Source organism: Camellia sinensis, chromosome 12 (genome assembly GCF_055761805.1).
Source record: "Camellia sinensis isolate YWXY chromosome 12, ASM5576180v1, whole genome shotgun sequence".
Taxonomy (NCBI): domain Eukaryota; kingdom Viridiplantae; phylum Streptophyta; class Magnoliopsida; order Ericales; family Theaceae; genus Camellia; species Camellia sinensis.
Genome location: NC_138972.1, coordinates 57,961,207 through 57,987,337, shown reverse-complemented (window position 1 = coordinate 57,987,337; position 26,131 = coordinate 57,961,207).

The window sequence follows — 26,131 nt, the reverse complement described above, 5'->3', positions numbered from 1 at the left end:
TAAATGTATTGTATTTACATATAGGCGATAGTTTGGATGCTCTTTGCACTCCCTTCCCCTTTATTGATGTTTTTCTATACTTTGTATGTTTCCCATCAATGAAGTTTCTCTTGTGGATCCAAAAAAAAATAGGCGATAGTCGGCCCGTGATACCTATTGGGGGACCTTGATATTCTTTCCCAAAATTGTTTTATTTATTTCAAAACACTCTTCCTATAGTGTCACTACAACAATTTACATTTTTGGCGATCAAATTTGGCGACTAAAAGGAATTTGGTCACCAAAAGTGACATTTTTGACAACTAAAAAATTTATTAGTCGGGGTTGATTTAGCATACAGCTACTAAATTTTTTTAGTCGAGATATATTACTTATTGGCGACTAAAAACAAAAATGTAGTCGCTAAATATGCCATAATAGGCGACTAAAAATATATTAGTCGGCGTTAATTTATATTTTAGGCTACTAAAATTTGTTTTAGTCAGCATATAATATTTTTTACCGACAAACAAAAATTTAGTCGCCAAATGACAACCATATTTTTATGGTTTCTCATTGGCGACTGAAAGATTTCGTCGGCAAATATTTAGTTTTGGTGACCAACAAAATTTTAATCGTGGTATACCCATTTTTTCCGGCAGAAAAAAATTTAGTCACCAAATTACTCCTTCCGGCAACTAATATTTTAGTCGCCATTACTTAATCTTTGGCTACAAAAAGTTTTAGTCGTTATATATTGGTTATTTGCCAACAAATAACCAATTTAGTCTCTAAAAGTCTAAAAATTTGAGAGGGAAATAAATTTTTAATATTCGCTCCCTCTTCTTTGTTTACACAAACATAACACTTCTCTCTCTCGCACAAACAATATTCAGTCACCACTAAACCTCAACCCATCCCATCTTAGCGTAACCCCTTACCATCATCACTCACTGTACGTCACACATCGCCACCGCCGCAAATCACAGGTTCTTTTTGTCGCTCTCTCTCTCTCTCTCTCTCTCCAACTGTTAACTCTTGCTCTAGGGTTTTATATGATTTATTCAGTTTAATTTTGTGTTGATTTCTTAAATGGGTTTGGTGCACGTGGTTTGATTTCCAGAGAGTTATGGGTTTGATGTCGTAAATGGGTTTAATTTCACTAGTTTGATACCTTTCCCATTTGTTTCCTTTCTCTGTCATTAGTTTCAAAGCCTAATCCATTGATTGTGTATGTATTCGCATGTGCTCATTGATTGTGTATTTGTTCTCATGTATTCAGATTATTTGAATTGAAATTTGATACTATGATTGTAATAGTAAATAATTTTTTTGCTTCCCTTTGATGATTATTTCTCAGATTTTGGGAAATACCCCTCATTTGCTTGTTTTTAGGAGGCTTCTCAATCTCACTCCATGGTTTTGCTAGATTTGTCTTCTTAGATCTTGTGTAGCCTTGGATTTGGTAGAAAAATTAAGGCATCGTCCGCATCCAAATTATTGGTAGGGGGTTTTAGGCCATCATCGCAGTCGGCATGTCCTATTTCCTCTGGCGGACACAAGAGGACTTAATATGGCCATTAGACAATGTCAGTGATGAGTTTCCTACTAATCTTATAATATTATATTTCAGGGTAGGGTTTATGACAACTAAGTGACTTCTGAGGGTATATATAAATGTGGATTGTGCTTGTGTTTGACCTGTTGAAATTTGTGTCAAAGACCGTCTGTGTATATCAAAAATGCTACAGAGCACGAAACGAAAAATGTTTCACGAAAACAGTGTCAAAGTAGTGGCCGACTGACTGGAAAAGCTTAGGATCTGGCAACAACTTCAAGACTATTTAGTGAAATTTTGTTCGTGGCCTGTAGCATTGATGTGTGTACATTTGTATGACCCCCGTAAGGATTTGGAATGCTACTGCTTGTACACATTTTTCTTTTATTGTGTTTGCTTAATGTTGTTCTGCTTTTTTTTTTCTTTGTTTGTTTCTCCATTTCTTTCTCTTTCCGTATATGTTACATCTTTCATTTTCAATTCATTATTAACAGAAAGGAGAAGGCAAAGTTGAACAGTTAAAAATGTACCATGGTTTATGAAGGCAGATTGGGGTTGCTAAAACCATATCAAACTACCATTTTTAGCCCAAAGATTAAGACTTTGTTTCAATCATGGATTTAGGTAGAGATTGAGTAAAAATCCATTTACATTTCTCTCTCTCTCTCTCTCTCAAATTCATATTCAAAATATCTTAAATCTTTAGTAACTTTCCCATTGAGATTAGTGGGGTGCTCAATTTTTTGAAATATCAATTTGTCCAAATAGACCAACTGTCAAAAGGTTTATGGGAGTAATACAGTTGAATCAACATTGTCATATCTGTGAAATTTTCGTTACCTCATTTGTTAAGGTAACACATGAATAATAATCATATAATATTTTAGATTACTGAATAATTACCCCAACTATGTGGTATTGCCACACCTGATATTGATTTTATTTATTTCTTATTATTATTTTAAGTATACACGCATTTTTTCATAAAAAAAAAACAAAAAAAAATTCAGTCATATAAAAAATTCATACAAAGAAACTAATTAACAATGATATATCAATACCATTCTTATAAATAAATTCACTTTTATGGTTATTTTATTTTTTACATAAAAAATCTATATTGTGCCACATGATTCTGCACATCAATACTCCTTCATGAAATGTTTAAGGTCCCTTTGTTTACAATGCATTACAACTAGTTGTACTCGAATCAAATGAGCATGCTATCACTCACGCTCTTTAATTGCTAAAACATGCTTTTACATGTAGTTGACTTATTAGAGAAGTTGAGCTCCTACAACGCTGCAATAACATACAAGAAATTATTATGATTGAAACAACAAATTTAAAGTAAGATATAAAAAACAAAAAATTAACCTTGAAGTTAGCCTGGCATGCATGGTATATATATACTATTGCACTGGTTGTTGAATGTGATCATAAAATATTATCTCCAACAGTACATTTGTGATGATAATAACTGAGGCCATTAAAGTTCATGCATTATTAGGACTTCACTTTCGGCTACCAATGCAAAAATAGATAAATAAATTTAAAAAAATATAGATAGATAGACCATATTTGCAATTGATTGAATCCAATGCATGGCACTGTGTCTGTTATTCCTCAGTGGTTGTGTGTGTAAATAAATATATAAATAAAACAAATAATAAAATAAAAATAAATTATTCAGAAAATAATTATATAAATTAAATTCCGAATTAATTGATTATGGAAATTCTAAGGAGATGCTTGTATTAGACACAATCTCCTTAAAGTAGATTTTGCCCTCGCTCCGTTGCTTTGAGATTTACCGGCATGTAGTTCTCTAGATGCAACGACTACTACTTGGTTTGTAGCACTACAAACGCAAGTCTAACGAACCAAAACTATTTTGTGACTCTCTCTTTTTCTTCCTAAAATTAAATGGTAGACAGATGCAGAAAACCAGATGATGGAATCGGAAGAAGAAAGACGAAATGCTAAGGGAAAAATTAGGTGGATTGAATGTTGGAATGGCAGGCTATTTAATGGAGAACATGTGCTTTTCGAAATAGGTTTCAACAGGTAGAAACCTGTTCAAAACAGAAACAGATCTATTCGGGTGGAATTCAATAGGTATGAAGCTATTCGAGTGGAATTTTAACAGATATGAACCTGTTCGGGTGAAGGAAAAAATTTGGACAAATTTATTTTGAACTTTGAAATCGAAATTCAAATCCAAAAAATAAAATGCAAATATTTTTGGCCCAAAAAGATAAGTATTGGATCAGACAAGCCCAACCCAACCTCACACCACGCACCTGTACCCAAGCCCAGCCCAGTCCAGCCCGCCCAACTGACCCGAAAGACAGCGGCGACGACACGCGCATGTGTTTTGTTTTGGGTCCAATGGGTCTAGCCCACTTTACCCATAACCTCACCCTTCTACAAAACTTGGGTACCCATTGGGGCCTATCCCAAGCATGGCAAGCTAGAGTTTATATACTCATATAAATCCTTAAGCCTTTCCAATGTAGGATAAACACATTTTACAAATGTGTAGGAAACCTACCTAAAGCCATTTCTACGATCTCGAAAATGCTCATTGAATTCTCATTCATCCAAAAATGGTTTTGAGCAGCAAAATACACTATGTTATTCACTACGCGACATTAAACATGAACCCAATTAGAAACGTTAAAAAATAACGCTTGGGTCCTACATTAATTAATGCTCAAAGCTAGCAAAAAATAAGATTTTACAAATCCATATTATAAAGCCATTTCCAATAATCCCCTACATGAATGAAATTCATGAAAACGGACATGCAACAAAATGTAGACAAAGAAAGAGTACATTAAGAAGATACAACACATCGAGATAGGTAGCTTTTAGCTTTGAACCTCCTCTAGTGAAAGCCTATCAGACTTACTAGCTAACTAGTGGACGCAATGCCTTAAACTGTTCAGCAGTTTATGTAAGCCAAGACAATAGACTACACATAATGTATCCACAAACACAGTTTGGTTCTTACGGTTGTATTCATTTTGGCCGTGAATAACACTAGGTAATTCATGAGTGCTCTAGAGAATTTAGCCTTTTTAATTCTCACAGAACTGGCCCAATTCACACTTATATATGTGACTTCTTATTAAGAGTATCATGTCATACCCCACTTAGATATCCAAGCTATAAGAATCATTAAAAGCAAAGTGTATCCTACTAACGCTGCATGTATCACTCTTCTTATCATAGAAATGGGTAGGAGCAAACCTCCTCAGTGATACGTGAAGTCATCTATAATTCAATTGTCCCTTTGAACCTAGGTCTTAGGATCTCCGCTCAACTAAGTTAGGTTGCCATTAAGTAATAGGCTTTAAACGTATTCTCTCGATAAATGGTACACTTACTCTGTGATACCCCTATTCCGTAATATGTTAATTGATCCTTAATATGAGTATGATTATGTATTTAATATGATTTTGTGTGCCATTATGTGAAAATATGTGGTTTTGAATTTTCATCTGTTCACCGTAGGAATATCTGTTTGATTATCTGCTTTGGAAATTAAATTGAAGGTCTTATCGGACACAGAACCCGAAATTGATTATGCCATTATGCTTAGCGTAATTTTTAGATCCTACGGTGAAATTTAATTGGAAATTGATTCGGATCAAATTAAATTGATTTAATTAATGGCATAGTGCTCAAATTATTTAATATTGTAATCTTGGTTAGTGGGACTTTTACTTATAGGGCCATATACACTCTCCTTTAATTCTCTTGAACTCAAAAATCTGAGTTATACAATTGTGAGAGAGAGAGGACCGGCCATATAGAGAGAAAGGGGGAGAAATTGTGCAATTTTGGCTCAAAGCTTGGTGATCTTGGAGGCTAGCTCAAGAATTAACCTTAATTTGGAGGATTAAAGCTACTAGGTGAGTAAATTCATGAGTTTGAACTTGTAATTTGTGAATTAAAGATTAATTGGTGATCAAGAACAAGTGTTGTGTTTTAATTGATGAATTTGAAGTTAAAATGCACATGCATGTATAGGATCACCATGATTTTGCATAATCTAGCATGTATTAAGTTGAATATGGAAAAATGGGTGTTAAATCATACATGGAAGTATGTTTTTGTTGAGTTTCATGAGAGTGAACACCATTTGCATCATCTAGAGTGTGAATAAGGGTAATACATCACATGCATGTACAGATTATAAGAATAGGAGCTTTGAATGCATGAATGTGCATGTTGGGACATGCATGTGTTTGATTTATGAAGTTAACCTCCATATTGATGTAAATGGGTGTTTGTATCATAATAGCATAAATATATTTGAAGTTTGAGCTATAAAATGTAAGTTACATTTGTTTGAATGCCGGATTTGAGCTCAAGAACCATTCTGGAAAAACCCAGAATTTTTGATGTCTGCTCGAGTGAGGGAACAGCCGCTCGAGCAGGGATTTCGAGCTCTCAGTATTTTCTGCAGACATGGTGTCCGCTCGAGCGGGGGAAGTTGACGCTCGAGCGGGGAGCCATGTAGAGAGGCATTCCTCTCGAGCGGCGGAGTGGACGATCGAGCGTAAATTCGACCTAACCAATACTTTTGCAGGCCTCAAAGGATCCACTCGAGCGGGGACCCTGTTTTCTGAAATTTTGTTTTTGCGTTCTGTGTTTTGGTTTCCGTTCTCCTTCACTTCTAAGTACTCTTAGGCATGCATTGAGCATTGTAATTGAGTTAAAGAGATAAGAATAAGGCCTAAAGAGAAAAATGTGAATTTAAGAATGGATTGAATTGTTGGTGACCCTTTTATATTCATGGACTGTGTAGGGTCGAGCTCCAGGGCAAACCAACCCACCGATCACTGTGAGTAATATCGATATTTGGAAGCTTGTCATTTGTCCAATTGCTTATTTTCTTATAAGCCTTATGCCTTATGATTTGTTAGTTTGAATTGTGGACAAATGTCTAATAAGAATGAATGGGCCAGAGGCCATTTTGACAAGAAAGAATGGATGGGCCAAAGGGCGTTTTGACATGAATGGATGGGACAAAGGTCGTTTTGACATGAATGGATGGGCCAGATGCCGATTTGACATAAATGAGTGAGCCAGAGGCCGTTTTGACAGGAATGAAAGATAAATGGGCCAAAGGCCAATATGTTTGAAACCACAGTCACTTGACTTAAATCGTATATATAAATGCTAAATAAAAATGTGAATTGGGCCCAAGGCCGTTCGGAGTATGTTATTCTACATATCGTTGTATCTTCTTATTTGATATTATTCACTGGGCTATCGTTCACGCTCATTTATGTGTTTGTAGGTGAGTCAAGAGAGGCCCAGACCCAACCCCAGTGAAGTCTGTGTGGAACAACCGAGTTTTGGAGAGTCAGCCCTAGTGTCTCACGTACGAGACTCGTCTTTGCCTTTCTGCTATGCTATGTTATTTTTGTCATGTTGGCGAAGACTTTGCATATGTCTGTATATAGCTTTCATGGGTTGACTTAGTTTTTGGATGATCTTGTTCGTACAGAACTTGTGCTACTGTATTTCTGTTGTGAGTTATTAATGTATATATGTCTGGTTGTTTGGATGTGCCATGTAAGCACAGCTCTATGGACAAAGTTTTGAACTGCTTTCGTTTGGCCCCCATCAACTCTGTTAAAATACATTTGTTTTGGTTTGAGGCCGTAGGTAATCTCATGATTACTGGCCGGTTATGTCCTTAACCCCCGAGGGCGGGTTCGGGTCATGACATACTCTCTGGCTAGCCCTTTAGTCAATGGATCCGCAATATTCTCTTTTGACTTTATATATTCTATAGAAATTATTCCATATGAGAGAAAATGCCAAACAGTATTATGTCTTCGACGAATGTATCGAGACTTACCATTATACATATGATTTTGTGCCTGTCCTATTGCTGCTTTACTATCACAGTGAATGCATATAGCTGGCACATGTTTAGGTCACAATGGAATGTCTTCTAAGAAATTAAGAAGCCATTCTGCTTCTTCTCCTGTTTTATCTAATGCGATAAACTCAGATTCCATTATCGACCTTGCTATGCATGTCTGCTTAGAGGATTTCCAATGAGACTGCAGCACCTCCCAGGGTAAAAACGTATCCACTAGTGGATTTTGAGTCTTTAGTATCCGATATCCAATTTGCATCGCTATATCCCTCGAGTATTGCCAGATATTTGGTATAATGTAAACCATAATTCTGGGTATGTCTTAGATATCTAAGTATTCTAATTATTGCTTTCCAATAATCGAACCCTGGATTACTTGTGTACCTACTCAATTTGCTTACAGTATAGGCTATATCTGGCCTAGTGCAATTCATTAAATACATCAATCTTCCGATTATCCGAGAGTACTCTAATTATGATATGCCTGCACCTGTATTTTTTTTATAAATGAAGACTAATGTCAATAAGTGTTTTAGTAGGACGGTCATCATGCTTTCCAAATTTCTCTAGAATCTTCACAACATAATGAAATTGAGATAAAGCATATCCTTCAGATGTTCTAGTAATTTTTATTCCTAGAATTACATCTGCTACTCCTAAATCTTTCATGTCAAACTTTTTGTTCAACATTTTCTTTGTGGATTTAATCATGTCGTTATTGCTTCCAATAATGAGCATGCCATCCATATAAAGACAAACTGTGACATAGCCTTTATTTATGTTTCTAACATAGATGCATATGTCACATCTGTTTATCTTAAAACCATTTGAAAATATAGTGTGATCAAACTTTTCATTCCATTGTTTTGGAGCTTATTTTAATCCATAAAGGGATTTGACAAGTTTACAAACCTTTTTCTCTTGGCTGGGAATTTGAAACCCTTCCGGTTCTTCCATATAGATTTTCTCATCTAACTCGCCATTTAAAAAGACTGTTTTAACATTCATTTGACGTATCTCCAGATTATACAATGCTGCAATCGCTATTACCATGCGAACAAATATTATTCTTGTCACTAGTGAATATGTATCAAAATAATCAAGGCCTTCCTTCTGCTTGTATCCCCCTTAACAACAAGCCTAACCTTGTATTTGTCTATTGAACCATCTCTTTTCATTTTTCTCTTGAATATCCACTTATATCCAAGAGGGTTACATCCTATTGGAAGATCCACCAATTTCCAAGTACGATTTTACAAAATAGATTCAATTTCACTATTAACAGCCTCTTTCCACAACGGAGCTTCAGGACTTGACATTACTTCCATGAAGTTTTGAGGCTTATTTTCTAATAGGTATGTTAGAAAATTTGGATCAAATGATTTAGAGATCCTAGCCCTCTTGCTACGTCTAGGTTTATCTGTTTCAGTATCATTTTAGTCTTTACTATCACCCATAGTAGTATCAAAAGTTCTTTTTTTTTGAAATTGCCTCTTCAATTTCTTTGCAAGGAAAAATGTGTTTGAAAAACAATGCATTCCTTGACTCAATAATAGTGTTTACATGCATATCAGGATTTTCAGATCTATGAACTAAAAATCTGTATTCATTTCTATTCTTTGCATAACCAATGAACATACAATCAATAATTTTTGGTCATATCTTAGTTGTTTTAGGACTAGGGACTGCCACTTTGTCCAAACACCCCCACACTTTGAGGTAATTGTAGGTAGGTCGTCGACCTTTCCATACTTCATAAGGTGTTTGATTGATTTTTTTTTTTTTTTTTTTTGTAGGGTACCCCGTTAAGGATAAAGTTAGTAGACCAAATCGCCCCCTCCTCCATAAGTTCTAAGGTAACCCTGAACTAATCAACATGGCATTCATCATCTCTTTAAGAGTTCGATTATTTCTTTCAACAACACCATTTGATTGGGGAGAATAGGGTGCAGTGGTTTGGTGAATAACACCATGTTCAAAACAAAATTCATCAAATAGTGCATCATACTCACTACCTCTGTCACTTCTAATTACTTTAATAGTTTGGCCAAGTTAATTTTCAACCTCAAGTTTATATTGTTTAAAAGTTTCTAAGGCTTCATCTTTACTTCTCAATAAGTAAACGTAGCAATATTTAGTGCAATCATCAGTAAAAGTAATAAAATACTTTTTACCTCCTCCAGTTTAAACAAACTTTAAATCATAGATATCTCTGTGAATTAAAGTTAGAGGTTCAATACTTCTTTCTACTTTATTAAATGATGCCTTAGTAAGTTTTGCCTCAACACAAATCTCACATTTATGATTAGGATCAACTCTAAGTTCGACAAACATTCTAAAAAAACAAGTCTATGCAAAGAATTAAAATTTACATGTCCTAATCCACCATGCCATAAAAAAGAAGACTCAACAATATAAACAAAAGATGTGTTCTTATTATTAATAGCCAAATTTGGTGCAACAGTTAATACATTGAGCTTAAAAAGCCCATCACGCATGTAACCTCGCCCTACTTACATTCCACTCTTGGAGAATACAACCTTGTCAGATTCAAAGACTAATCTAAACCCATGTTTGATCAACAATGACTTAGAAATCAAATTCTTGCGAATCTTCATCACATGGAATACATTGGATAGTACAACCTCGTCATTTTCAGCACAATCTTTCCTTGTCCTTCTACAGTTTATGTGGAGAAGTTTCCATAAAAAGCTATTCCGCACTTTCCACCATTTTGTAGGTTGTGAACATCTTTTTATCTACAGAGATATGGCGGGTTGCTCCAATATCTACCCACCACGCCTTGGGATTGCCCACCAAATTTGCCTCAGAGACTACTGCAGCAAGATTGATGTTTGCCACTCCATCGGAAAGATAAAAATCCTCGGCTAGGTTGGCTTGTGCTGGATTTTTGCTTGAACTCCCTCCATCCTTGCGAATGTGACAATTCTTAACACGATGTCCATCTTTGTCGCACACAAAACACTTGTCTTTGAACCTTTTGTTGAACCCGTTGTTGATCCCTTTGTTGATCTTACTAGTGGATCCTTGTTTGGGACCATTGCCATCATGTTTCCGCTTCATTTTGTTGAATTTTGACCCTTGTCCAAGTTCCACAACATTTGCTTTATCTTGCATGACATGGTTTCCTGACTTCTTGTCGGAACCACAGTTGTCCTTCTCAATTCTAAGTCGTACTATCAGTTCTTCCAATTTCATCTCCTTGCGCTTATGCTTCAAATAATTCTTGAATTCTTTTCAGGATGGTGGTAATTTTTCAATGATTGCTGCTGCTCGGAAAGATTCACAAAAAATCATCCCTTCCGCATGTATATTATCAAAAATTAATTGGAAATCTTGAACTTGGCTAATAACCGTCTTGGAATCCATCATTTTAAAATCTAGAAAATGGTCGATAACGAATTTCTTCGTACCGGCATCCTCTGTTTTATATTTCAGATCTAGAGATTCCCACAGTTCTTTTGCAGTGCACATTGTACAGTGTATTATCCAACCTATTGAGGATATAATTCTAACACAAAAAATCACTATGTTTCCATGTATCGACTGCGGCAACCACTTGCCGGTCAGTTTCTCCCTCATTCAATACCAGAGCTTTTTCATGAGTGAAGCGAGCCAAATTCAATGTCGTAAGATAAAATATCATCTTATGTTGCCATCTTTTAAAATCATTTCTATTGAATTATTTTGGCTTCTTCCCATAATTTACTAGTATTGCCAGAGTCATCACTGGCACAATGGGTACGGGGGTCAGAGTACGAACAGTCTCAATATTGTTTGTTTTAGTAGTCATATTTCTGAGGAAATATAAATGCACAAATCACAAAATTTATACAAAATATAATTTACACACAAAATATATAGAAAAATATTTTGTAACAAAATTTCAATGATAAACAGTATATGACTACTACGTTATCAAAGAAATCTTTAAACAGTATATTACTACTATTTAAGAAATTAAGCAGTATATGACTACTATTTAATTTTCCGAAACAAAATATTCATCTGTCTAACACACAAAATGAAAAAAAAACAAAAATATACTGTAAGATTGTTATTCCCCAATGGTTGTGTATGTACGTAAATAAAGGTATAAATAAAATAAGCAACAAAATAAAAATAAATAATCCAGAAAATAATTATGTAAATTAAATTCTGAATTAATTGCTTATAGAAATTCTAAGTTGAGGCTTGTGTTGGACACAATCTCCTTAAAGTACATTTCGCCCTCGCTCTGGTGCTTCGAGATTTACCAGCGTCTATTTTCCAAGATGCAACGATTACTACTTGGTTTGCAGCACTACAAACTCAAGTGTGGCGAACCAAAACTACGATGTGACTCTCTCTTTTTCTTCCCAAAATTAAATGGTAGACAAATACAAAAAATTGGAAGATGGAATGGGAAGAAAAAAGATAAAATATTGAGGGATAAATTGGATGGATTGAATGCTGGAATGGCAAGCTATTTATAGGAGAACATGTGGCTTTTCAGAATAGGTTTCAATAGGTAGAAACCTATTTGGATTAGAAATAGATCTGTTCGGGTGGAATTCAACAAGTATGAACCTATTCGGGTTGAATTTTAACAGATATGAACCTGTTTGCGTGGAGGAAAAAATTTGAGTAGATTTATTTTGAATTTTGAAACCGAAATTCAAATCCAAAAAATAAAATACAAATGCTTTTGGCCTGAAAAGATAAGTATTGAGTTGGACAAGCCCAACCTAACCTCACACCTCACACTGCGCACCCATGCCCAAGCCCAGCCTAGCCCGCCAGACCGATAGGACGAACTGCAACCGCGGCGTGTGCGTGTGTTTTTTTTTTTGGGTCTAGCCCACTTTACCCATAACCTCACCATTCCACAAAACTTGGGTAATCCTTGGGGCCCATCCCAAGTATGGCAAGCTAGAATTTATATACCCATATAAATCCTTAAGCCTTTCCAATGTAGGACAAGCACATTTCACAAATGTGTAGGAAATCCTCCTGAAACCATTTCCACGAACCCAAAAATGCGCGTTGAATTCTCATTCATCTGGAAATGGTTTTAAGCAACCAAATAGACGATGTTATTCACTACGCGACAATAAACATGAACCCAATTAGAAATGTTAAAAAATAACGCTTGGGTCCTACCTTAATTAATGCTCAAAGTTAGCAAAAAATAAGATTTTATAAATCCATATTATAAAGCCATTTCCAATAGTGTCCACATTGACAAACACACTTGTTAAAAGCTTTGTTATATATATATGCTCTCTTTGTTTGACTCCACATCTCATAATTTCTTAATTAGCTCCATAGAGAGAATCCATCAATTTTTTCCCTTTATGCCGGTCATTTGTTGGTTGTCTATGAGATGAAATCACAAAGTGTACATGAACGCCATAAATTACTTGAGTTAAGATCAAAATTCAATAGAAAGTTTCTATTTCGTCATTTTAGTGGTATTATTTTTCCTTTTTCTTTTTTGTACCTTTGGTTAGAGATTTGTCATACTGATCCTGCTATTTTATAGTCCAACAATTTCTATACAGTTACAACTTGGTTTTAACTATATTTGAAAGCACTACTTGTGTTGATTTTCAATTTCAACATATATATGAAAGTTTTTCTACTAAATGTGGCATAATAATTAGCATAAGCAGAAAGAAAACAAACAACAAAAAGAAAAAAAAATACTATTTCACAAGAGGATATGTAGGGACAGATGGGATGTAATTAGCACACTTAGGCAAAAAAAGGAGTTCATGGGCAAAAATGCAAAACAACCCCTGAATCACTCTATGGAAGGCATAGGTAGCTTCATCGTGACAAATAGGCCCTATGGGGACATACGACATGTAATTGGCACACATACATTGGGAGTTACAGTCAAAAATGCCTTGAACTTAATCGAAAAAGGCATTCGGGGGCCAAAAATATAAAACATCCCTCGACCCACTCTATAGATGGCACAAGCAGCTTCCTCGTGACAATTTGGTACCTGTAGTTTCAATTTTCTCAATTTTGACAGGGAACAAATTGGCACATTATGAAAAATACAAGAACTAAATGACACATTGTTTGACTTTTCGTTAAATTAACTTAACAACCGTTATTTATTTAACTAAAATGACACAATCCGTTAAATTAAGGGGCAAAATCGAGTAAATTAAAACTACAGGAACCAAATTAACACATTGTGTAAACTACAGGGACTATTTGCATAATTTTCCTAACAATCTTTTAGAATGCATACTGCAATGATATGGACCATCAACGACTTCCTTGCATATGGTAACATGTCATGGTGGACTACCAAAGGTTATTTGGCTTGTCCCATTTGTAATGAGGACGCATCATCACAAAGCTTAACAAGTAAGATAGGGTACATGTGTGCTCATTGTTACTTGCCCGAGAATCACAGATAGCGAAGGAGCAAGTTGTTTAACGGACAAAGTGAGTTCAAGTGCAAACCTTTGGAGTTATCAGCGGAACAAATATTAGAGCAAATTGAGATTGGGACATACAAGCCATTTGGAAAACATCCAAATAATAGAAAAAGACAAAGGGACGAAAATCAAGCGCTGAATTGGTCAAAGAGAAGCATTATGTTTGAGTTACGTTACTAGAACATGCTCAAGCTTCGACACGACGTTGATGTCATGCACATAGAGAAGAACATATGTGACAATTTGGTGGGGACATTATTAAGTGTGGATGGGAAGAATAAGGACACGGAAAAAGCACGGATCAATTTAGCAAATTTACAAATCTGGAAGGGGTTACACCTACAAAGGCGTGGAGATGGGTCATTTGTGAAGCCTCTAGTTGTGTACACATTATCCACGAAAGAAAGACAAGGCTTTTGTGATTTTTTGAAATCAATCAAGTATCCTGATGGGTACGCATCAAACATAGCCCAATGGGTGAATACATACAATGGCAAAATCTCAAGGCTCAAAAGTCATGATTGACATGTGCTTCTACAACGACTACTTCATGTCGGGAGGCACAAGTAGCTTAACAATGAAATTGGTACCACACTTTTTGAGTTAGTAAATTTCTTCCAACAATTGTGTTCAAACAAGTTGAAGTTGATAGATTTACAAAAGCCAGAGAATCAAATCATACTTGTACTTTGCAAGCTTGAGAAGATTTTTCCTCCAGCTTTCTTTGATGTCATGGTTCACTTGGCTGTTCATTTGCCACGTGAGGCTACACTTGGAAGGCCAATACAATATCGATGGATGTACCCAATTGAACGATAATTATTTATGCTCTCATCATATAATTGTCATCAACCTTTGATGATAGTCCATATTGTTGTATAGTCTTGACATAATAATTTTTTTCCTCTTATAGGCTACTTGGAATTCTAAAAGGATTTGTTGCCAATAAAGAGCATTTTGAAGGTTCAATAGTGGAGGCGTACAATACCAAAAAGTGTACAACTTTCTGCTCAATGTATCTTGATGGAATTGAAATAGTGTTTAATCGATAAAGAAGAAATGATGACGGCGGTGACCACGGCTCGAGGTTAGCCATCTTCTCTCAAAATGTTCGTCCATTTGGTTTAATCAGTAGGGCACCAGATGTGTGTGTCTACGAACGAGAGATGGCTCACTGGTTTGTCTTATACAATAGCTTTGAAGTGGAACAATATCTGGAGTATGTTTTCACACTAGAAAAAAAATTAAAAGAGCAAATTTATGTTTGTACAATGATTTTGTGATTATATCTCTTACTTATGACCTCTTGTTATTAACTAGGGAACTCAAGAACATTTTACAAAATGGAAGTACATGTGACACCATAAAGAGGCAATGCCAAGAATTTCCTAAGTGGTTCAAAGAGCATGTAAGATATATATATTTATCCAACATTTGAGCACCTTATGCTATAACATAGAAAAAGTTACATAACATGAATTGCTTATGTACATGAATCACCTACGGAATCAAGGGTCGCCAGAAGCAACCGATGAATTGTGGTCATTGGCCAATGGTCACAGTGCAATAGTTAGCACATATTCTGGATGCATTTCTAATGGTGTTTGATTTCATATCATCGATCGTGATAACCATCATAAAACTCAAAATATAGGGTTAGTTGTAGAAAAGGGAGTATGGGGGTTATCCAATGCATTTCTATGGTTACTTGAGAAAAGTGTGGAAAATGACATTTTTTTAGACATTGAGTTGTTTTGTACCAATGCTAATGGTTTAACACTGGTAGCAAGAAGACTTTTCTCACCGTTACACATGTCACAAGTGTTGATATAAAAAGTCGATGGTATGAACATGACCCCTTTGTATTCTCAGCTCAAGTAGAACAAGTATTCTACGTTAATAATACCAATTTAGGTGGGAATTGGAAAGTTGTAGAACGATTCCACCATCGAGGAATCTGGAATGTACTGGAGATGGATGGTTTACGTGATAATGCTCTCAATAGTGTGTTCCAACAAGAAGAAACCATTGAGGTTGCACCAATTGTGAATGAAACTAGTATGCAAATTGAATGCATTGGAAATGAAGGGGTTTTGTGTAGGGATGATATTGAAGGTGAAATTATTTTGAATACGGTGGTTTACAATCTCATAGTCAAACACAAGTCAAAACTACTGATGATGGTTTCATTTGTGATACCGATGAAGATAACTACATTGCAAATGATGATAAGCAAGAAGAAGACAAATTTGACATTGATTTGGATATAAATCATGACATAGAACCTTGATGTATTTATGTAATAGATAGTGATTGAGGAGATACAACCACAGTTTTTGTTATATCTGTCTTTTCCATCACTTGTAAATTGACATAGATGGATTAATATATATATGAAATTAAGATTTTGTTGGATGTTCATTTCTTACTTATATATTTGTTAATTTTCACTCTTTATGTATATATTTGTACACATTTAAAATTTGTGCATATCCATGTGCTCATTGTGCTCTTTGCCTTTGATTATTTTACAATTTCACATAATGGCTCCTGCACAGAAGCTACATCGTTTAGCACCACCAAAGAGGGCATTAATTGAACCTTACTCATCCATGACCGATACATTTACACCTTGTCCCAAAGGTCTTGCAGTAGGTGGATCTGAGATTATTGCACCATCTCTTTCTCACACTAATGCGATGTTAGGATCAAAGACTGTTGCACAATCTCTGTCTCAAACTAATGCAGCAGCTGGATCTGAGACTATTACACCATCTCTGTTTGAAACGAATGCACTATCTCCTCAAAGTCAAACAAGTGGCGCAAGTAATTAACTATGTTTCATCTAGAAAAAAATGTATCTATTTGGTTATATTTTTAAATTTGTAAATACACTAATAATATTATGAACATGAAGGTGCATCTTCATCAAGGCGTGTGTGGGGACCAACAGTTGGAAAAGCAACAGAAAAAAGAATTGCGAACAATAATGGAAACAAGCTCTACATTCCAATCACTGCGACATTCAATGCATTGAAAGGTGTGCTAGTAACCCTAGGATCTAATGAGATCAGTCTTCAGGTTAGGAGGATGTGCCCCATTCAAAGTGTTTCCAGTTGGACTGTTGCTGATCCAGCGACAAAAGGGGTTGTTATACAAGCTGTCCGGGTATGATTTACTTTCAATCATGGTCTGTGTGGATTATGAAATAAGTTCTCTTTTCATGTGCCTATAGGATGGATGGTTAGTAACTTTGTTTTATTTTTAAGTGCTAATTGTTGGTTATGAAAGATTTAAAAAGTCTAATTACATAATCAGTATGTAGCATGTTTAAAATATTGAAGATTTGTGAAGTTTTGAATACCTGTTAAGGTTTTCTTACTGTAACTAAATATTTTCAACTTTCACATATGCAGTGATGTTATTTATTTGGTTTGTAATGATTATAGGATAAATTTGAAATTGGGGATGATTATGAGGACAATTCACTATGTCAGTAAGTTGTGGAAAGGAAGTGCTATGTGTTACCTAAAGATTGAAAGTGCAGAATGAAGAAAAAATGGAAGAACCTTGTGAATGCGGGAACTGACCCCTATGCTCATCCATGTAAAGGAGTGGGCCTAGATGATTGAAAGTATTTGATTGATCATGTATGGTTGGATCTCGAAAACAATGTATGTTATGATTTAGTTATAAAATAGTAATGTATTATTAACAAGTAACTGAAATCTTTGTGAATGAAGGATTAATTTATCTACCTATAAACAACTCTAATCCACTAGCACGTATAACCACCTTCAATATTACTAAGTACTCTTATCAGTAATAACTATATATGTACAAACCCTTATAATGTGGATTATGTAGCGTCGCAATGACGCCGGCAAACTTAACAAGAGTAAGCTACCTTACAATCACACTAGTGGGTCTTGATCTTTTCCAATGGTGATGAGCATTGCGGTGAGATGTATTTCATTGATGTTATTATCTTTATCCACACTTATTTAATATGTCATCACATTAATGAAGGAGTGTTGATCTTGGTGTTTGGCATTTCACAAGTGATGGAAAATAGTGGACTGTTACCAGATATTTGTGATTTTTACAAGGACATTGTAGCTTTCTTTTCGTGCTCCTTTCGGATACGATAGCCTTACAGTTCAGACTCCCGTGGTTTTGAATCTGATTTCAAAGTGTAATGTGAAATAGATGAACACAAATGAGTCCAAATCAAGCAAATCTTTTGAAAAATCGATTTTGAATAAAAAAAAATGCCAAAAATGGACTACTTTGCCAGATTACAGAGTTGCCACCTAAATATTTTTAAAAAATTTAGGAAACCCGTGACTCGTGCCAAAGGCCACGTATCTGTCATCACCAAAGTGTCTCAGCTCGGGAACTTAGGTATAAGAAGGGAAGGTCATGAAATGAGCACCCCACTCACCCGATCAAAGATCGGCCTCTACTAATCATGATGTGATTTTTATTTACATTATATGCTCTTGTTCCGATTATTAATGCTAACTTACTATGTGATGCACACAAGTATAGACTAATTTGGAAAAGTTGAAACACTTTGATTTCACATTTGTCTTTGAAAAGAGTTTTGAATATATAGCACTTGAAAAAAGTGAATTTGTATATACATTAGTCAAACATCCCAATTTACGCAATTAGCCTTCATTCACAGGCATTCAAGAGATATATCAGTTAAGCACTTAATCTCATGAAAAACATGCTCGATATGGTAACACTAACTCTCATGCAATATGCTTAAGCAATGAATGCTCACCTAGTACTCAACTAAAGCAAGCCAAAAGAAATAAAATAGTTAGTAAAATGCATGCTCTACTATGCAAGATGACTAATGCAACACATACAACATGCAATTAATAGGCTCAGCTACTAGTATGGCCTATGAATCAATTCAAGGCATGCCATAAAAGCACGTATTCAATCAAGGGAGTTGAATTTGATATTGGTTGGTATGATGAGCCGAACCCTTATGTATGCAAAACGAATGGATGCAAGCATGGAAAATGCGAAGGAAAACATGATGCTGCATGCAATTCATCATAAACAAGTAAATAAAAGAGAGAAAGAAATGAGGGTTGGAAGACATACACAATATTACATTTTTGCCCTTATGCAAAAGGGTCTTAATGAATGTCCTAGCTAATTATTACAAATTAACTAACTATTACAATACCAAAATAAATTAGCTACACTAACTAATTATTACAAGTTGAACGAATCTAATTAATTAAGTACGACATGGAATTAACTAACTAAACTATTACAAGTTCAAAGGAATTAACTAATTAACTAAGAGCTATGTAAGCTAAGCAAAATCGAGCGGGGGTTAAGGAACCACATGTGCTGACGCAAACATCCTCCTAGAAACACATTGTTCTGTTTGTAGAAAATACTTCTGTTTTTGCCTCAGTTTCTGCTCTGTTCTGCAAGAAAAAGACACTATTTGGCTGAAAAGAGGTGGCCGGTCAACCAAGGAAAGTGGTCGGCTGGATTTAAAAGGTTGCCGATCGGCCATTATTTTTGGTACTGCCCTGCTACAGTAGAAAAGAAACAGAGTGTTTCCCGAGGATGTTTATCCTCTCCCTATCATGAAATTGATCAAAGGAGAGATAGAATTGATTCATAAATCATCAATGGTCGCAAGGTTTATTGCATTATGATCCTTGACTCGATTGGACAAAGGCTCAATAAGTGAAACTAAAATACCAACAAAACCCCCTCCCTGTCATGGAATTGATCAAGGGAAGTGGTTGACATTGATTTCTGAACCATTATCATCACAAGAGAGTATGAAATGGCTCAAAACTCAATGGGTTCAATTAACGTCCGATTGAACCCAATTTGAATTTATTATCTTGTACCTTATTAGTCCAATTTTATTAGCCTCTTTTAATTACCCTTCCATTCTTTAGTCAATTCAGTCCAAAAATGAGAATTAAGTCCACTAAATGGAGAGAAGTGTCAAATAAGAAGTTATTTTATGTAATGCCTTGGTAATAAATCTCCAAAGAGATTAAACCATTAAGCATGGAAGGGTCTCTTTCTCAAGCTTAAACAACACTCGCTTGAAACAAGTCTTAAACAAAAAAAACACAGAAATGAAGGAGAGTGCAGAAATGATTATTACAAATGTGAGCACATGTATGAAAAGCATAAAATAAAAAGCTATTAACTCAAATAGGTCGGTGTCTAAAGCCTAAACCACCAAACCCAACAACACTACAAGCATACTATGCAAGGCATAAATGAAATAAACACATTAAAACAGTCCTAAAATGAGTAAACACAGTGTTGGAATTGAGTTGAAAAAGCTAAAAAAAAAGTGAGCTAAAATATGAGAGAAATAAAGCTAGTAAGCAAGCCTAAGGAGGGGTTGCTAACCCCTCCACTTTTGGAACTTCAAAATCACATTTAAAGCCTTTAAAAAACTCTAAAAAACAGTGGTAAAAATCTGGAAAAAAGTTGAGAAAGAAGTGGGAAACACAAGGGCAAAAGCTTAGGAAACAAGGTTCAAAGAAGGGTGGTTAACCCCTCTTTGAACAGTGTAAAAAAAAGTACAAAAATAGCAAGAAAAGTTAGGGGAGAAGTAGTGTAGAGACGCCCAAAATTATACCTCTTGAAGAGAGGTAACTCCTTTGTTGAAAAACCAACAAGTTCTCACTCTCAAGGGTTGAGATTTGAGCCCAAGAACCTCAACAAGAGGAGCCAAATTTTTGGTTTAGGAAGTGTAGAGAGAGAGTGTGTAGGTTGCAAGATAGAGAGAGAGAGAGCACTATGCAAGTTTTGGTGTCTTCAAAAAATTTTCTAACCCAAAATCAAGAGGGATAGGCTTGTATTTATAGAAAAATAGTTTCTCATGTCGTAAATATCTATATAGAGATAGCTGGTGCAAGGCATACACATGGGGGGGACAGCTGGCAGTAAATATCTACCTACCGAGACATCTAGCTGGCCGGCCAAGGAATTGTACAGCCGACCACAAAAAACTACTCTCAAGCCCGACTTCAAATGGGCATATCTCCTTCATCCGAACTCGGTTTCAAGTGATTCTTAAGTCTAATTTGAAGCCCCGGGAGTTTACTTTCCAATGGTGGTGGCCTCATATCTAAATTCTAAGTATACAAAGAGATATGCCTAATTTAGTGAATGTTGCTCATTTCTTTCTTAACGGATTGATGCCTAACTTCAAATGACCATATCTAAAGTGCAATATTTTAAATGAAATGTGAGCCTCAGAATATCGTAGAAACATTTGAAAAAATATTTAAAAAAAAGGGGAGGGGGTTTGAGGTCTAAAATAGTTTTGGTCAAAATGGGGTGTGAGGTTGGGATTAGAAGCCCAAAAATCGAAGCCTTTTGTTGAAGAACTTAAACAATTGTATAGCGTCACTTTTCATCATTGAGTGATCAACCTGAGGTGCCCAAGTCATAAAGGTGGTCAAAAATAAAGTGTATACAGACACTCATCAAAACAAGAAGACAAAAGAGTGGATTGATCCTATATGGCATGATTTACATGCAACTATTCCAATCATTTGGACTCTTATAGTAACTATTTTGTCTGCTTTATATTAACAATATTTATATTTTACAATTACAGGAGCATATGACGATGGTACGCAATGAGTCTATCGTCTCTAGAACACAGATGACACAAGAGGATATATCAAGAGCGTTTCTTGGAAATAAGAAGGGATAATTAAGAGGATTTGGGGTTGGACCAAAGCCCTCTTCCTGTGAATCTAGGTCAAGTGCTGCATCAAAAACACGTGAGAAGCAATTGAAAAGGCTTACATCCGAGTTGGGGATAGCCTGTAAGGAGCAGTAGAGACACCGTGAGGAGCAGCCAAAAAAGAAAGAGGCCCGACAAATAAAAGAGGCAGAGAATGCAAGACAAGGTTAGGAGATGCAGAGGCATATTTTTGGACTTCAGAGCATGTTGGCACAAGTTTTGGAAAATGGTGGCCACCAAATTCCCCACCATAGCTAGCCATGGTAATGGGTAAGTGTGTTAAACCAAATTTATTATATTTATGTTCAAAGTAAAGGCAAACAAACTTGTGATGAGAATATAGATGAAAAATCTATGGATAAAAAATAGAAAAACAAAAACAAACGTGTAAGTAAAGTCTATAGATGAAAAATACAAAAACAAACCAAAATAGGAAGAGATCAAGGCTTTTGTTAGGCATGTATTTATATATGAAAACAATTTATTATCCCTGTATGCCACAACCTAATAGCCTGACAACAATGAATATGTAAGATAGGTTACTATTTTTTAAACTTATTGTTTTGTAAATTTACTCTTTTGTGTTATGTTGCTTCTTTGACACCGAATAAGATAGCAACCAGCAGGAAGACCTGAGTGTATTGCACCATCATTGTAGCACTGATAACTAGCACAGCCACCATAATCTTCCTTCTTTTCCTTGTTCGATAGGACGCGCAGTTACATATTTAGACAACAAAATGTTATGAAAAAAGGCGAAAACAGGCCGTTTGGGGAAAAAATTTGGAAACAATCTCGAAACACCCCCAAGATCATAATGGTCACCCTGGCCTAGATTAAAGCAACTTGTGAGAGCAAGCGACACACCAATAGGATGCACGGTTAGAGATTTAAACAAAAAAAAATCGTGAAGAGAAAAGGCGAAAACAGGCCGTTTGGGTGAAAAACTTGGAAACAGCCCCCAAACAACCCCGATACCATCACGATCGCCTATAAGTACATTCAATAAACTTGTAAGAGCAAGTGGCACATCAATAGGACGCACAATTAGATGTGTAGACAACAAAATGTCATGGAAAAAGGAAAAAACGGGTCGTTTGGGGGAAAAAATTAGAAACAACATCGAAACACTCTAAGATCGTAATAGTCACCTCGGCCTAAATTAAAAAAAAACTTGTAAGAGCAAGTGATGCATCAATAGGATGCACAATTAGAGATGTAGACAAAAAATTATGAGAAAAAATGTGAAAACGAGCCATTTGGGAGGGGGGAATTGGAAACATCCCCCAAACAGCCCCGAGATCATCATGGTCACCTAGGACTAGATTAAATAAACTTGAGAGAGCAAGCGGCGTGTCGATAAGATGCACAGTTAGATATTTAGACAACAAAATGTTATGGAAAAAGGCAGAAACAAGCTGTTTAGGGGCAAAAATTAGAAAAACTCTCAAAACACCCCTGAGATCATAATGATCACCTCAGGCTAGATTAAAGAAACTTGTGAGAGCAAGTAATGCATCAATATGATGCATAGTTAGAGATGTAGACAAAAAATTATGAGAAAAAATGTGAAAACAGGCCATTTGGGGGGGGGGAATTGAAAACATCCCCCAAACAGTCCCGAGATCATCACAGTCACCTAGAACTAGATTAAATAAGCTTGAGAGAGCAAGTGGTGCGTCAATAGGATGCACGGTTAAATATTTAGACAAAAAAATGTGATGAAAAAAAGCGAAAACGGGCCGTTTAGGGCAACAATTGGAAACCACCTCAAAACAGCCCCGATATCACAACTGCCACCTTGGCCTAGATTAAACAAACTTGTAAGAGCAATCGGCACGTTTATAGGATGCACAGTTAGAGATTTATGTAAGAAATTATCCATGAAAATGCGAAAATATGCGTAGTTTGAGGCAAAAAAGGACATATCATGAGTAAACCTCTAATGTAATAGACTTTTCTTGGTAACCTCATATAAGAAAGATATGCTTTGCCTTCACAGAGATGCAACAGCTGGAGAAATAGGAATTATGGCCAGTACTGAATAAGGTACATTCACAAAATTACCATATAGCAAAAGGCTACATATATTTTCAATTACCTTAAGACTCTAGCAAAATGTTTTCAGAAAATCTTGTCAATCACATGGACTTACAATTGATAGAATCTTACACTTCAACCTAGATACGGCTACCACAACTTACAATGATTCTTCAAACAATGGTGTGACTTTTAAATTCAAATAGCTCGAGCTAGCAAAAAAACACCACATTTTCCACATATTTCTTGAAATAGTAACAAAAACAAACATTTCTATAAAGAACAATAAAAAGAAGCCTTATTTGAGTAAAGACCACAAATAAAAAACTCTGTGGATGAGGCCAATGTAGTTGGTATTAAAAGTAGACGACAAACAACATTGGAAATGATCATATTGATAGAATTGTAGTGTTGATTGGATATATACATATGAATGTTATTGTTTTATTTACAAAATGGTATTAATAATCATTTAACTTGTTCCTGTTACCTTCACCGAAATTGGACATTTTTCATTTTTTTGTCAAATTTTACAATCATTTGATGTGCAAATTTTTCATAAAAAAATTACCTAACATTATTTCTCTTTTCCTTTGGTACAGATTGATGAACTCGTGCACGAAGCTGAATTGTACAGGACTAGTTGGCACTTGTTAGATTTTTTAAAGAATTATATATTTTTGGATAGATGTATATGGAACATATTTGGGTAGAATAATAGTTATATTTTTGGATGGATGTGTATGGAAAATATTTGGGTAGGCTACTAGTTATATTTTTTGATAGATGTGCATGGATAAAAATTTTAAATATAATAACAAATACTTGTTATGTTTTAAATTTTTATGTTAAATGGATGTGACTTGGACAATTATACAAATTACAAGTGGATTTTTAATTGGATGAATATGTAGTTTGGAATTACTTGTGGATGAAAACTTATAAAAGTTGATGATTTTAATTAAACAGGTTCATGATTGGATGATACATGCATTTTATTGAATGTTCATGATTTAGTTGATTTTGTTGGTTTAAATGATTATTACAAGTTACAGATTATATTGAATAGATTAGATGGATTATTATAAATTACAGGTTGATTTTGTTGGATGTTGGCAACCCAATTTTGGTTTTGTTTTTCCTCTTATGGTGACCAAGTGATCAGTAAACAATTTGCCAACTAAATAAGGTAGTTGGTGTATCACCACTCACATTTGGCGACCCAAATGTTGGTAGGCAAAAGGGTACATTTAGCGACTAATTAATTAGTTGGTAAAATTATTAATTCTAACAACCAAAGGGCTTGCTCGCTAGTAGGTCTATTGCCAACTAAAGTAATGGTTGCGCAAACATTACTTTTGGCAACTAACAGGTTTGGTCGTGGCATGTGACTTTTGGCGACTAACATGTTTCGTTGTGGAATGTAACAACTGGAAACTAATATGTTTCGTTGTGAAATGTAACAATTGGCGATGAATATATTTAGTCTGGAAAATATCACTTTTGTCGACTAGATTGTTTTAGCTACAAAATGGTTTAGTCACGGTAAATATAGATTTAGCGACCAAAAATTTAGTTGGCACATAGAATATTTTCCCAACTAAAAAAATTTTTAGCCACTAATTACTTTTCTCGACCCTGCATTGGTGACCAAAGTGGCAACCAACAAATTTAGTCGCGGAAAAAATTTACCGACTAAAAATGGACTTTTGTCGGCTAAATTTTTGGTCGGCAAAAGTGCAATCTCCTGTAGTATGTTTATGTTTCAAAAAATTATTAGGTCATTGAAGATACAGAGCTCCTAGATGAGGGAGTAAAAATTAGATGGGCAATTCTTAAGTATGCAAGTGCATATCATATGCACTTGTGTAAGTTTTTACAAATATACGTAAGTTGCCTCAAAAAATTGTTTAAATTTTCACAAATATATGTAAGTTAACTTATAAAATTTTGAAAAATCACAACTTACGTATATTTGTGAGAGTTTATGCAATTTTGTGAGATAACTTATGTATATTTATAAAAATTTACAAAAGTGCATATGATATGCACCTGACACACCCAAATAGAGAAGTTTTCCCCACCAACTAGTCAACCCATGAGAAGATCAAGCTAATTTGAAATTCGAAACAAATCTTACATTGCACAGATCATGAATAATCTATAGGATAAAAAGAAAATTAATGAAACATCATTGAATTAAGGAAAAAGGCAAACCTACTCCAGCTACAAGAGAGGTACAGGTTGTGTTTGCTTGGTGTATCAAAACTGCTCCAAAGTGTATGCTAAATTGGCCATCGTAAATATTTAGCCACAAAAGATATAAGAAAATGTGTAACGTCCTCCAATAAAATAATTACGAGTATATGAAAATATAATTTTAAACATGGGTTTAATTAATTAGGTTCAAAATGATTAAA